Source organism: Rutidosis leptorrhynchoides, chromosome 1 (genome assembly GCF_046630445.1).
Source record: "Rutidosis leptorrhynchoides isolate AG116_Rl617_1_P2 chromosome 1, CSIRO_AGI_Rlap_v1, whole genome shotgun sequence".
Taxonomy (NCBI): Eukaryota; Viridiplantae; Streptophyta; class Magnoliopsida; order Asterales; family Asteraceae; genus Rutidosis; species Rutidosis leptorrhynchoides.
Genome location: NC_092333.1, coordinates 84,272,845 through 84,288,187, shown reverse-complemented (window position 1 = coordinate 84,288,187; position 15,343 = coordinate 84,272,845).

Sequence of the window (15,343 nt, the reverse complement as noted above, 5' to 3'; positions counted from 1 at the left end):
GAAAGTGAGTTATAGTCCCACTTTTAAAATCTAATATTTTTGGGATGAGAATACATGCAGGTTTTATAAATGATTTACAAAATAGACACAAGTACGTGAAACTACATTCTATGGTTGAATTATCGAAATTGAATATGCCCCTTTTTATTAAGTCTGGTAATCTAAGAATTAGGGAACAGACACCCTAATTGACGCGAATCTTAAAGATAGATCTATTGGGCCTAACAAACCCCATCCAAAGTACCAGATGCTTTAGTACTTCGAAATTTATATCATATCCGAAGGGTGTCCCGGAATGATGGGGATATTCTTATATATGCATCTTGTTAATGTCGGTTACCAGGTGTTCACCATATGAATGATTTTTATCTCTATGTATGGGGTGTGTATTGAAATATGAAATCTTGTGGTCTATTATTATGATTTGATATATATAGGTTAAACCTATAACTCACCAACATTTTTGTTGACGTTTTAAGCATGTTTATTCTCAGGTGATTATTAAGAGCTTCTGCTGTCGCATACTTAAATAAGGACGAGATTTGGAGTCCATGCTTGTATGATATTGTATAAAAACTGCATTCAAGAAACTTATTTTGTTGTAACATATTTGTATTGTAAATCATTATGTAATGGTCGTGTGTAAATAGAATATTTTAGATTATCATTATTTGATAATCTACGTAAAGCTTTTTAAACCTTTATTGATGAAATAAAGGTTATGGTTTGTTTTAAAATGAATGCAGTCTTTGAAAAACGTCTCATATAGAGGTCAAAACCTCGCAACGAAATCAATTAATATGGAACGTTTTTAATCAATAAGAACGGGACATTTCACATACTGGACGTGTTGCTTTCCCAATACATGTGTTAGCAAGTGGATAACACAAAACCATAAGTTTTGAGCTAAAATTTTTAAATCTGAAACCCACGCAACCCACAAAAACATTTTACAAACACCGGTGAAGGGTTATTCCGGAAAACTTATCTAGGGTAAAAGCTAGATTGAATTTTCCAAAGATCAAATGTTTTCATAAAGATTCAATTTCCTTAAAGGATCTACATTTTCATAGTCATGTGGGACTGTAAACCACATCGTTACTATCATTGTTTATACCGCCGTATCAAAATCACTGATGTATAAAGTGTGAGAATAAAAAAAAAGTGATTCGAGTGAAGTGTGATTTAATTTCAAGTTATGTATTGCTTGAGGACAAGCAACGTTCAAGTGTGGGGATATTTGATAGTGCTCCAAATGAACATATATTTAGGCACAATATCCTTCCAATATGTAAAGCTCTTAGTTGTAATTGTTCTATTTTTATGTAATATTCGTTTAAATAAATAAGTGCGAAGACAAAAGAAGAAAACGACGATTTGAAGATGCAAATGACCAAAAAGCTCAAATGTACAAGATATAATTCAAGTGGTTCAATTTATTGATGAGAAACGTCCAAAAATGATAAGAGTACAAGCCGCAAAATGCGAAGTACAAGATATTAAATAGTACGCAAAGATGTTCGAAAATCCGAAACCGGGACATGAACCAACTATCAACGCGCGACGCAACGGAGCTAAAATTACAAGTTAACTATGCACATAAATATAATATAATATATAAATAATTCTTAAAATTATATATATATTATATATTAAAAACCGTCGGCAAAATAGAAAACAAAGTTATGTGAGCTGGATCAGAGGGCCATGCGATCGCATGGCCAGAAGGCACAAAATCCATGCGATCGCATGGGCATCAGAATCTGGCCAAGTGCTATAAAAGGCGACGAATTCTGCACAAAATATACACATTTTTTTTCTCTTCCTTTCTCTGTAAGAAATATATATATAGTTTAAAGTTTAATTTAAGTTTAATAATAATTGGGTTATTGTAAGAAATGTTTTAAGGTTTTGTAAGTCAGAACTCTATCCGTGTAACGCTACGCAATTAATCACCACTGTAAGCTATGTTCTTCCTTTTTAAATTAATGTCTCGTAACTAAGTTATTATTATGCTTATTTGATCCAAAGTAATCATGATGTTAGACTAAATATTAAGACGGGGTTATTGGATTTTGTACCATAATTAAGGTTTGGACAAAAGACCGACACTTGTGGACATTGAACTATTGACTATTAATAGATATGGGGTATTGTCTAATCGAATGACAACTCATTAGAATCTGTCGAACCTATCTTCAAATTAGTTAATCTAATAATTATTAAAATGATTATGTATGTTCTATTTAGTGACGTTTATACGACATCTTTTATGATCATTTAATTAATTATTCGGGTTGGGTAATTGATTATTCATTCTGATCAAGTGGGTAAATTAATATTCATATCTCATTAAAACAGGGGTGGATTACATACAAGGATAATTGGTGTAATTGTTAACAAAGTATTTAAACCTTGGATTACACGCAGTCGATAACCTGGTGTAATTATTAACAAAGTATTAAAACTTTGTTACAGTTCGAATCCCTAATTAGTTGGAATATTTGACTTCGGGAATAAGGTTAATTTGACGAGAATTTTATAATTATGACTGATGGACTATTATGGACAAAAACCAGATAGGTATCAAATAAACCAGGACAAAGGACAATTAACCCGGGTAACAATTAATTAAAATCAAAACGTCAAACATCATGATTACAGAAGTTTAAATAAGCATAATACTTTTATTTCATATTTCATCGTACCTTTATTTACTGTCATTTTAATTACTGCAATTTACTTTATCGCAATTTAAATTCTGTCATTTATATTATCGTCATTTAACTTTACGCTTAAAATATAAAATCGACAAACCGGTCATTAAAAGGTAAAAACTCCCTTTTATAATAATAATAATACTACTATATTACTGATATGTATATATATATATATACATACAAATATAATTGTTTAAAAATATAGTGTACGCAATAAGCCGTCTCCCTGTGGAACGAACCGGACTTACTAAAAACTACACTATTGTACGATTAGGTACACTGCCTATAGTGTTGTAGCAAGGTTTAGGTATATCCACTCTATAAATAAATAAATAACTTGTGTAAAATTGTATCATATTACGCCATATTCCATATTAAAAATAACACTATTTCATACTACACCTCGCATAACATCAAGTTTTTGGCGCCGCTGCCGGGGACCCGAAAGCGAAACGCTATATAAAAAAAGATTTTTATTAAGTCTTAATTTACTTTTGTAAAAATACATTTTAAATATCAAAAATATAAAAGCAAGAAAAAGAAAAATAAATATATATATATATTACTATATATTTTTACGTTTTTAAAATTAAAAAGTTTGTATTTTTTTTTTAGTTACAAAAACTAATAGGTAGTTTTTAAAATATAAGTTTTTATTTATATAAATATTTTATATAAGTTAAAATATATATATATACATATATATATATATATATATATATATATATATATATATATATATATATATATATATATATATATATATATATATATATATATATATATAAGTAAAAAGAATCGGGCTTGGAAACTGTAGCAGCCCAATTTGTGATCTGCACATCTAGGCCATGCGACCGCATGAACCCGTAGGCTAAAATCCATGCGACCGCATGGATAGATCTGACACATCTGAATCCTTAAATCATAATTACAGTAGGGTTTTATTATTAATTATTATTATTATCAAACCCTAATTAGGTTTTAATTAATTAATTAGTTTTTAAATCGTATGTTTTCGTCTCTAAACAGAAAGGAAACTGGTGCTTAAGAAATGAAGCTGGAAATGGAATTAAATAAGCTGAATAGTTGGTCAAAAGCACTGTGCGCGGTGCGCACAGTAAGGGGTGCGCTGAGCGCACTCTTCACCTAACCCACTTTTTCTTTACAGTTCGACATCGCACGTTAAAATCTGCTTTTCTGGTAAAAGTGCGCGGTTTTGGCCAAAAAATCTTCTGATCAAAATTATGCCTTGTGTGCTAAGCGCACCCTTTGTGGTGCGCTGAGCGCACCCTTCTGTTTTTGGCTTTCTGGTCTTGGTTTCGATCTCTGAGCTGTATCACACATAATCTTCCATATTTCTTCAAGTTTACAATGATTCTAGACTATATTACAATAATATGAAATACAAATGGAATTACTATGTTTACATACGAAATAAATGACAATAGGACGTGATATTACGACTACAGATATGACTAAATTGAGTAATATCAAAATCCCCCATACTTAACTCTTACTTGTCCTCAAGCAAGTCTTGTTCTAATCATTCGTATACAAAACACAAACATCAATGAATCACACGCATTATTTGAAGTACATATTACACGAATCACACGAATCACGCAAAACATACACAAACTCACGCTATATGAAACCCATAAAACGCAAATGGAATACACACTCACATTTTTATGTACACATATTTACACAATTGGAATACATACTCGTTGAGGTACACACACAATTTATGAAACACACGCACACATTTGGATTATTTGGGAGAGACGAACTTCGGTGAAAGTTCTTTAAAAGTTTGGATCTTTAGGGAAAATTGGATCTTTGAGAAAACATTTTAAGATTTTGAAAATGTCAATGCTAGTTTTAAACTAGACACGTTTTTCGGTTTTAACCTCAAATTTCGGTTGAGGGTAACTGAAAACCGAAGTCTCAGTCGGCGATTAGCAAGCTATCCGCCCCCATGATTGTAGTATCATGGAACTCTTAACCGGGCGCCCCCTGACGCGATATAAATATCGGTCTTGCATGTCAATTTGTACAATTTAGATCAAGGGTTAAAACTGCGAAGACTGAGCTATCGCGCGGGACTGATCCTGCTCCAGCTTATATACCGTAATCGGTTTTACACTGGACAGCTCCTTAGATTTACCCTACCAAGTTTATTTTCGGGCTTGAAAGTTTAATACTTTCCCTTCCCACTGTACCTTATCGTGAAATGATATTGGTATGAAATGACATAGTTTAGGAAGTTTGCTATATCAAGTAAGGTGACATTCGGAAGACTTTACTTCCTTTAAGGATGGACTAGATGCATCCTTTCCGTTTAGTGACTTGTATTTCTTTTATTTCCAAGCCAAAAGTACTTTAATCGTTTTAACTTTGCAAAACTTTGTGATAATAATTCGAAAAGATTAGTAACATCCCCCACACTTGGCTTTTTCGCTAATACTTTTAGTTCAAAAATTTAAAATTTTTCATAAAATGCAACAATGAGCCAAGTTGCATTGCATATCCGAGAGAATAACCCCCTCCCCCACACTTAAGATTAAGTAAGGCCCTCATTACTTAAAATCAGAAATAATTTAAAAATTCACGAGGGCATTAGTGTAAAAAGAGTTCGAAAAACCTTGGCATAAAGCCGGAGATTGTGAAATATAGGTGAGCGATGGCGCTGAACTTAATGCCAGCATAAGAACATCGTTCATTCCTTGATCTCTATCACAAATTCCAAATTGATTGTACTTCGCTGAACTTAATGCCAGCATCACTAAACCTTAACAATAAGAAATAAACAAACACACAAAATAAAATAGATAAAAGTGGTGTATTTAACACAACCACCACAAACGTCAAGCGTACAACATAAATATTCTAATTATTACACACCATTGTTTTAAAAGAAATAATTCTGAAAATTACCAAAATGTTACCAAATAGGGCACATGAGCCCTCTAATTGTCACTGATGTGTGCGAGGTGTACTAGGAAATAGTATTATTTTTACAACGAAATACTATTAAATACAATACAATTTTACACAAGATATTTATTTATTTATAGAATGGATATACCTAAACCTTGCTACAACACTTATAGGCAGTGTACCTAATTGTACAGTAGTGTACTTTTTAGTAAGTTCGGTTCGTCCACAGGGAACTCTTAAACAAGCTTAACGCTATATTAGTTTTAAATTTATAAAAATAAATATATATATATATATATATATATATATATATATATATATATATATATATATATATATATATATATATATATATATATATAAGTGATATTATTATTATAAAAGGGGGTTTTTACCGTTTAATGACCGGTTTGTCGATTTTAAAACTTTAGTCGCAGTTAAAACCTAATGTAAAATATAAATAAAAGACTTAATTTAAAGCGTAAAATAAATAACAATAATGAAATTGCGATAAATAAAAATGAGATAAAATAAAATTGCAATAATTAAAGAGTACGATAATTAAAAGTACAATTAAATATAATGACAATAAATAAAAGTGTGAAATTTAAAAGTGAAATTAAATATGAAATAAAAGAATTATGCTTATTTAAACTTCCATAATCATGATGTTTGACGTGTTGATTTTTAGTTTATTCCCATGGGTTAATTGTTCTTTGTCCTGGATTATTCAATATGTCCGTACGGATTTGTCCATAATAGTCCATCAGTCATAAATATAAAGTGCGAAAGTCTTCGTCAAATTATTCTTATTCCCGAAGTCAAATATTCCAACTAATTGGGGATTCGAATTGTAACAAGGTCTTAATACTTTGTTTAATGAATACACCAGGTTATCGACTGCGTGTAAACCAATGTTTTACTACTTTGTTAACAATTACACCAATTACCCTTGAATGTAATCCACCCCTGTTTCAACAAGTCTATTAACTATTAATCCAGTTCAGTGTCCGGTAAAATGAATAATTATTGGTATTTATAGATATCCCGCCCACCGTACCCATTCAAGCGTATGTGCTTATATATAAATACGTCAAATTATAAGTCTATATATTAATTTAACGAGGTATCGTTTAGTTAATATAAAACCCATTAATAGCCCATAGTCTAATTTTCACAAGTGTCGTTCTTTTGTCCAAACCCCAATTATGGTACAAAGCCCAATTACCCAATTTTAATATTTAGCCTAACATCATGATTACTTCGGCATTAAATAAGCATAATAATAACTTAGCTACGAGACATTAAATTAAAAAGGTTGAACATAACTTACAATGATTAAAAATAGCGTAGCGTTTACACGGACAGAATTTCGACTTACACCCTTACAACATTCGCTAACATACCCTTATTATTAGAAATTAAAATTAAAATTAAAATTATAATATAAATATAAATATATATACGAGTGAGAGATTGAAAGGAAAAAGATGTGTTATATGATGAGCAAAAACTCGAATTTTATAGGCATGTCAGCTGCTACCTACTGCCATGCGATCGCATGGCTTTTTGCTTTCCAGGCCATGCGTTCGCATGGCCCTGGAATTCAGCTCACATGTCTTTGTTTCTTCTGCCGACGTTTTTTATTATATAATATAATATATATATTAATTTTAAGAATTAATAATATATTATATTATATTCATGTGCATAGTTGACTTGTAATTTTTAGTCCGTTGCGTCGAGCGTTGAGAGTTGACTTTGGTCCTAGTTTCGGATTTTCGAACGTCCTTGCGTACAATTTAATATCTTGTATTTTGCGTTTCACATCTTGTACTCTTGTAATTTTGAGACGGTTCTTATCAATAATTGGAACCACTTTGATTGTAATTTGTACTTTTGAGCTTTTTGGTCGTTTGCGTCTTCAATTCGTCGAATCTGTCTTTTGTCTTCACCTTTTATTATTTAAACGAATATCACTTGTAAATAGAACAATTGCAACTAAAAGCTTGTCTTTCTTGAGGAATAATGCTATGAAATATATGTTCGTTTTTAGCATTATCAAATATTCCCACACTTGAGCGTTGCTTGTCCTCAAGTAATATAGTCTTGAAATATACTAGAATCACTTCTTTATTCTTCATACTTTGTACATCAGTGATTTCTATACGGCGGTATAAACAATGGTAGTAACGTTGTGGTTTACAGTCCCACATGACTATGAAAATTTAGATCCATTAAGGAAATTGGATCTTTATGAAAACATTTGATCTTTTGAAAATTAAATCCAGCTTTTACCCTAGATAAGTTTTCCGGAATAACCCTTCACCGGTGTTTGCAAATTATTTTTGTGGGTTTGGTGGGTTTCAGATTTGAAAATTTTAGCTCAAAACTTACGGTTTTGTGTCACCCACTTGCTAACCTCGTATTAGGAAAGCAACACATCCAGTATACTTGTTCCGTATATTACCTTTCGGTAAACTACCGTCCGGTTGTAAAGGAAAGCATTGAACAAGCAACTGTTAAGGCAATGTCCCCTGACATGCTTTTAATTATGGTCTATAACGTGTCGGATGCAATTACTATCATTGGTAGGAGCAATAGTAAAGCTCACCCTTATAATTTTCCGGTCTGGCACAAGGTCCTGTCTTCGACCATGCTATGCAACCACCGTTCTTACGGTTGACACCCGATTTAGTTCAGGTGACCTAATGAATTCTAGGTGAATTCCTAGGATTTTACGTTCAATGGTAATGAACGCATTAAAAATGGGTTTTCAGAAAACAAATCGGTTTGTAATTTTGATCAAAATATTTTCTCGTTCAAGCTCGAGTTTAGATATCATTGAATTCCATGAGTTTGTAATTCTCAATCTTTTAAAAGTCAATCTCAAGGATTGAGTAATATCAGTCTTAAAAGCTGATTTTTGATCTTTAAGGAGATTATCCTTTCTGTAGATCTGATTCATTAGTCTTATCCAGCTAATTTGCATGGCGTCCTCCCCATTTTACGAGACAGATCCTCTCATGGTTAGGATAAGTCTGACCACTTGGCGACCCTGTTTGATGCTGAGGTCCGTGAATTTCCTGCTGATTTTAGAGATGACTTTTCTAGATTTTTCGTCAACCTACAGCTGGTCTGGACGACAACTTCATGACCTGAATCAAGAAGCGCGTGTCTTTTTCGGAAGACTTTACTTCCTTTTAATGATGGAATTGATTCATCGTGTAGATCCATCTTTCTTACAGTAAATTGGGTAAAGCTGTTTAGTTTAGTCCAAAGCAAAAGTATCTTCAATTATTTGTTACAGAAATATGTGATATATGTTTAAAATATCTTGGTAAATTTTCCCACACTTGGCTTTTATTTTCCTTTTTATTGTCCTCTATTCCATTTTAAATGAATTTTAACATTTTGGTTTGTTTCTCAATTTATGTCCTCTCCGAGGTAACAATAATTTCAGTGTTAACACCTAGTTTTATTGTTCATAAATATGTATAAACATGATTTTGAGTTCATTTAATTGAAAATTTTGAAAAATTTTACTAGAATTGGGTAGTCAGTATATAAGACTAGGGCTGTTCTTTATTATCAGAGAGCATTAAATTCTAATACAACTACTGCTTTACTAGTATTTTTAATGGTAACCAAGTATTTAAATTAAAAATTTTTTAAATCCGAAAGAATTTAACCCCTTCCCACACTTAAGATCTTGCAATGCCCTCATTTGCAAGAAATCAGTAACAATTTAAATTATTGAGAGTGATTAGCGTAGAAAAATGATTAAATTTTACCAAAGTTTCCAAACATATTGGCGTTTGTTTGCTGAATGATAAATGGTGCATATCATTTGTTCATTCCGTCTTGTTGTTACATCACATTTGTTTTTCATTTTATCGTCAAAAGTACTAGCTTTTGCTGAACTTAATGCCAGTCTTTGAAAATGCGCTGTTTTACCCTGTTTTGTACAATTGAAAATATACATACATACAAATATAAACATGCATGGCAATTTGAAATGGGACTTAAAATCTCACTTTCAAATCAAAAATGAAACATTAGTACAACATAATAAAAATATTAAACATTACAATAAAAGTATCATAATATAATGTGTTTAAACATAAATAAACAGAAATAATAAAAATTAAAAATTAAAAATTATATAAATTACCAACTGGAACTAAATCAATCTGGATAGGGGTGTAACATCCCGCGTTTTTCCGTTAAATTTATTTTAACACCGTCTTTTTTTTTTTTTTAAATAATATCTTTCGCGATTTAAATTTGTATCTTCATTAACTAACGTTCATAATATCCTCGTTATTTAAATATAACGTCACCCGTTTACTCGAGCGTTTTTAAAATATTCGTTTGGTTAATTCCCGCACCCGACTACAAACTCGAGGGACCATTTTTGCCATATGGCCAAACTAATCACTAGTAGTTGACTAAGTCAACTACTTCTCCACCATTCCCCACATTTTTAATTTCTTTTCTTTCTTCTTTTCTCTCAACCAAAAACTCAAACCTTAAATTCTTCATCATCTTCAATCATCATCCAAATTCAAGCAAGGAATCAAACATCAAAACAAATTGTACTTTTGGAATCCTCGTTTCATCCTCTTCGATTTGATACCAACCTCATTGATTTTGGGTAACATTTCTAAAACACTAAATTTCTCTAAATTCGTTTTAATTACTTGAAATGTTGTTAGTTAGTGACTATGGCTCGTGTATAACATGAATATATGATTTGTTTGCTTGATTTGTTGATTTTGGTGTAACTAGCTTGAAAATGAAAATTGTATGCTTAATCTTTGATTTGGATGATTAAAGGTTGTTAGATTGTTAAAGTTCATGTTTTAAAAGTGTTACTAGCATCATTAGCTTCATGTTGATATATAGATTGATCAAAGAAACTTCAAAAACGTGATTATTGATTTTGGTGTTGCTTGACTAGGGTTTGCTAGTTCTTGAAATGAATTTTTGGATGCTTGAATGCCATGGAATGTTAATTGTTAGTGATTAGTTGTAATGTATGCTTCATTACCTTCAAAACGGCATATCATATGTGTAAATTGGATTCCCGGAACTTAAAATGCATATTGATGAACTTGAGGCTTTGAAATGAGCGTTTATTGATCACATGACGAGAATTCGATTGTTGTAAATGATGCTTTTGTTTGAGGATTTGTGTTTAGTTGTGTTCCTTGTCAAAAGAGCTTTCCAACGGTATAAGATACGTCTTCTAATTGTTTGCGGTTTGCGTTTTGCGTTTGTTTGAAGTTTTGACCAAGACTTGAACCTTGAAAACGACCTGACACCAGACCATGTGTTATGTCGCGGCGCGACACCCCTTGCCGCGGCGCGACATTTGCCTTGTCCAGATTCTGTCCAACTTTTCCATTTTATCAAAAATGTTTGCCATGTTCTAGACCTCCAATTCACATGCAACTTGTTTTAACATGCTTATATATGAATAACTAGCATAGAAAATTTGTCCGAGACCCGACCCGAACGTGTTGACTTTTTCGTTGACTTTGACCAAGTTTGACTTTTAGTCAAACTTAACCAAACTTTTATGCAATCTTCCTAACATGCTTTTATACTTGTATCTTGCATGAAACTTGACAATTTGCTTCACATGCTACATAATCGAGTCGTGTCGAGCCATATGACTAATTGAACAACTTTGACCCTTCGTGACTATCGTTATTGATACAACCTTTGTTTAGGTCGAGACTAGCGTTGTCCTTTGCGCACATTACTTGTTGAAGTACCTATTTACACTTGCAATCAAAGGTGAGATCATAGTCCCACTTTTACTCTTTTATATAAACTTTTGGGATGAGAAAACATAAACATTTCTTTTGAACTAAGCGAACACAAGAACGGGAAAACAAACATTCTACATACGAGTTTAGAACAGAAATCCTCAATCCGATTATCATTAGTTACATCAGATGGTGTAAGCGAGAACTTATGTTATATGGCCATATGGGTTTGACAGCCCTCATCCTTGACGGTTCGCTACCGTCTACGGGTGAAATATATTTTCGAGAAACAGTGTAGTTCTAGCACTAATTTATGGGGTATTCAACGGACGGAATGTTAAGCTTTGATAATTGGGTGCTCGTGAATATTAACTTTTAGAATGTACTATTATCATTTCAATTTTGCAAATCTTGTGGTTCGGCTTACTTTACTTTTACTCAACTACTTACTTAAACCTATGATTTCACCAACGTTTTCGTTGACAGATTTCTATGTTTTTCTCAGGTCACTACACGATATGTGAAACATGCTTCCGCTTACTATATGATACTTGCATTGGATGTCGAGTATACGTGCATTTCATGGAGCGTCTTTTGACTTACCTTAAACTGTGTCGCCTAGATTTCAATCGTACTTATAACGTTGTAACTTAACTTTTGGTTGAACAATTCTTGTAAACTTTGAAACAATCCTTATTTTGAAATGAAGGCGACATATTTTGGTCAAACGTTATCTTAAAGACTTATAATCAGGTAATGGGACCCACGTAGTTGACGCCGTCACTTGACGATTTGTCGGGGTCGCTACAAGTGGTATCAGAGCCTTGGTTGTAGGGATTTAGAGTTCATTTGTGTCAACCCCGAGTCATAGGGTACATAGGTGAATCTAGACTACAACCGGCATATAGACTGAAGTAGGAATTACTTGACTATTTGTGCATTTATACTCGAACTCTTCTATCATATCTGACTTGTATTCGATCTTGATCTTACGTTGATAAATTTTGTTGATGCGCCACCTTGACTTTATGAAGTAATGTTAAATGCACATGAGAATCAGGGTAATATAATTTCCGGGATTATATTACGGTGATTCACATGGACGTTCCGACATTATGACATAAAGAATTTAAGGCGAGTCAAGGAAATTTTTTCTCTCTATCCTTATTCCATAATCCGGTTAGTATTGTTGAAAATACTAACCAACGATATTCTTGTGTCATGAAGGAACAATGGCTTACCAAGGTCAACACAATACTCCTCTCGAAACTCTGGAACAAACTCTTCAACGAATGATAACCACCGCCGTGGGTACGGCCGTGGCCGATCACTTTTCTAACAACAACAATCATGGATCCGGTAATTCAAGCGAAGGTTGCTCCTACAAGAACTTCATGAAATACAACCCTCCCACTTTCGATGGAACCGGAGGACCGGTTACTCTCACCCGATGGTTTGAACAAATGGAGACCGTTTTTAACACAAGCGGTTGTCGAGACCAAGATAAGGTCAAGTTTCCCACTCTCACTTTCACCGGCATTGCTCTCTCGTGGTGGGACAAGTACGTACAATCGGTGGGTATCGATGAAGCCCACACACTCTCATGGACCGAATTAAGAGAAAGAATGATCACCGAATATTTTCTGTGCGACGAGACTCGAAGGCTCGAACAGGGTCTAAGGAATTTAAAAACGGTCGGGAATGACCTCGGAGCTTATAATCAACGGTTTACCGAACTAGTCTCAATGTGTCCGAATCTCATGACTCCCGAATCCCTAAGAGTCGAACTTTACATGGATGGCCTCCCTAAGAGCATTCAACACGGGGTAATGGCATCCCAACCCACTAACCTACAAGAGGCTTTAACAAAGGCCCACCAAACTTTAGAAACGGTGAATGAAATGGAAGCACCGGCACCAATGGTCGAGAACCACTCGAGTAACAACAAAAGAAAATGGGAAGCCTCGCAACCAAGCAACCACAACAATAACAACCTCTCCAAGAAGCCTCTCACCCCCGGCGGCAAGAAAGGGTATGCCGGAAATCTACCTTATTGTAACAAGTGTCGCAAACATCATTTTGGTGAGTGTGGCAAACCATTTTGCATCAAGTGTCACATAAGTGGACATGTGGCCCATGCCTGTAAGAGTACCGCTACCGTCGCTCGAAAGGTGCCCAACGCACACAGGACGGGTGCTTGCTTCGAATGTGGCCAACTGGGTCATTTTAGGAATGTGTGCCCAAAGAAGAAATCAACCCCAACGCACGCCGTTGAACTATCAACATCGACCCCTAGGATGCCCGAGACAACGATGGACTAGTCACGGGTACGTTTCTTCACAACAAACCGTATATTTCATACTTATTCGATTCGGTTACCGCTAGACATTTTATAACCAAGGCTTTGACTCGTGCTCTTTGCACTCCACCTTTTCCCCTAGACACTACTTAGGCAATTTAAGTGACCAACGGAAAATATTGTGTGCCTATATATTTTATCGGAGGATATACGTTAAGAATTTTGACTTGACACCTATAGAACTAAGGAGCTCAAAACCTATTCGTTAGAAAGAAATTGTTTCCCCGACGTCTTGTATAGATCATTGTGAACTAAGTAATTTTCGGTTGAAAACCGATACCCTCTTCCTTGTATCCATGACCTCATGATTATTGCATGAATCCCGTGTGCGTCCTAAATCGACCTCCGTTCCGGTTAGGGGAGACGATGTCTCCTAAGCCATCTTCCGAACTCACAACGTTAGTTGTAAATCTCTCTTAGTACCATTCGATTTATTTAGGACTCTGTCCGTATTCATGAACCTCCTAAACCACGTATGCAAACTTATCTAGACAAATCGGTTATCGTATTTATAGATGACATCTTGAGTTATTCAAGTAAAGAAGGAAAACGAACAACATCACCATCTTACGCTCGAACTTTTGAGAAAAGAGCAACTCTATACCAAATTCTCCGAGTGAGAATTTCTGTTGAACGAAGTACAATTTTCTAAACCATGATGTGAATGGTCTAGGCATTTCAATCAATCTCGAAATCAAGCCACATGTAATCAGGAAACTCCCCCGACTCAGACTTGTATTCGTAAAATCTTAGATCTCGCCGGTTATTACCGAAGATTCATTTCTGCCTTTTCTCGTGTTACACGACTTTTAACCTCGTTAACTCACTGAGGGAAAAATTGAAACCCCCCCCCATGTCCGAACCTTGAGCGTGATACTTCACACCAACATTTCTAGTTAAAATCGTATAGCACCAGATGGAACTCAATTATGAAAATATTTCTACATGAACGCCGGAAGGCATGCTCTCTCGACTCAAAATCAGTGTAACTGAAATTCGTTATTTTGCGCGAAGAATTCTAATACTAAATTGTGGATCCGATCAATTTTCTCGTCATCACATACCACGCTACATATCTCTGTTATTTCACCGTTACCGTCTGATATTACTGGAACTTAAGATAACACACGATCCAATGATACTTCACTCTTCTTTGACTTAATGTCATTGTGTTTCTAATAATCGGCCAACTATTATTCAACCCCGAACTAAACAACTACGTGTACGATCTCGTTTCTCTTTCAGACTTCAACTTTTGACAACTAGAGGCACGATATGGCAACCTCGAGATGTAAGCTCATCCTATTCTAAGTCCTCATTTCACTCCTATCTTTATCGCTCACATTTCCGTTTAAGGAAACTCCTTGTAACATTTCTCCATGGATAGAGAAACTCCTCATATTACATTAGTATTCGCCACGAGGGTGAATAGTCCTAACGAACATTTTTCGAACCCTAACTGACTTGTTCAAACATATCTTAAGAGATTCTATTCCAACACGGTGTATCCTTGTCAATTATCCCGTATCGAAATACTCGTTTCACTT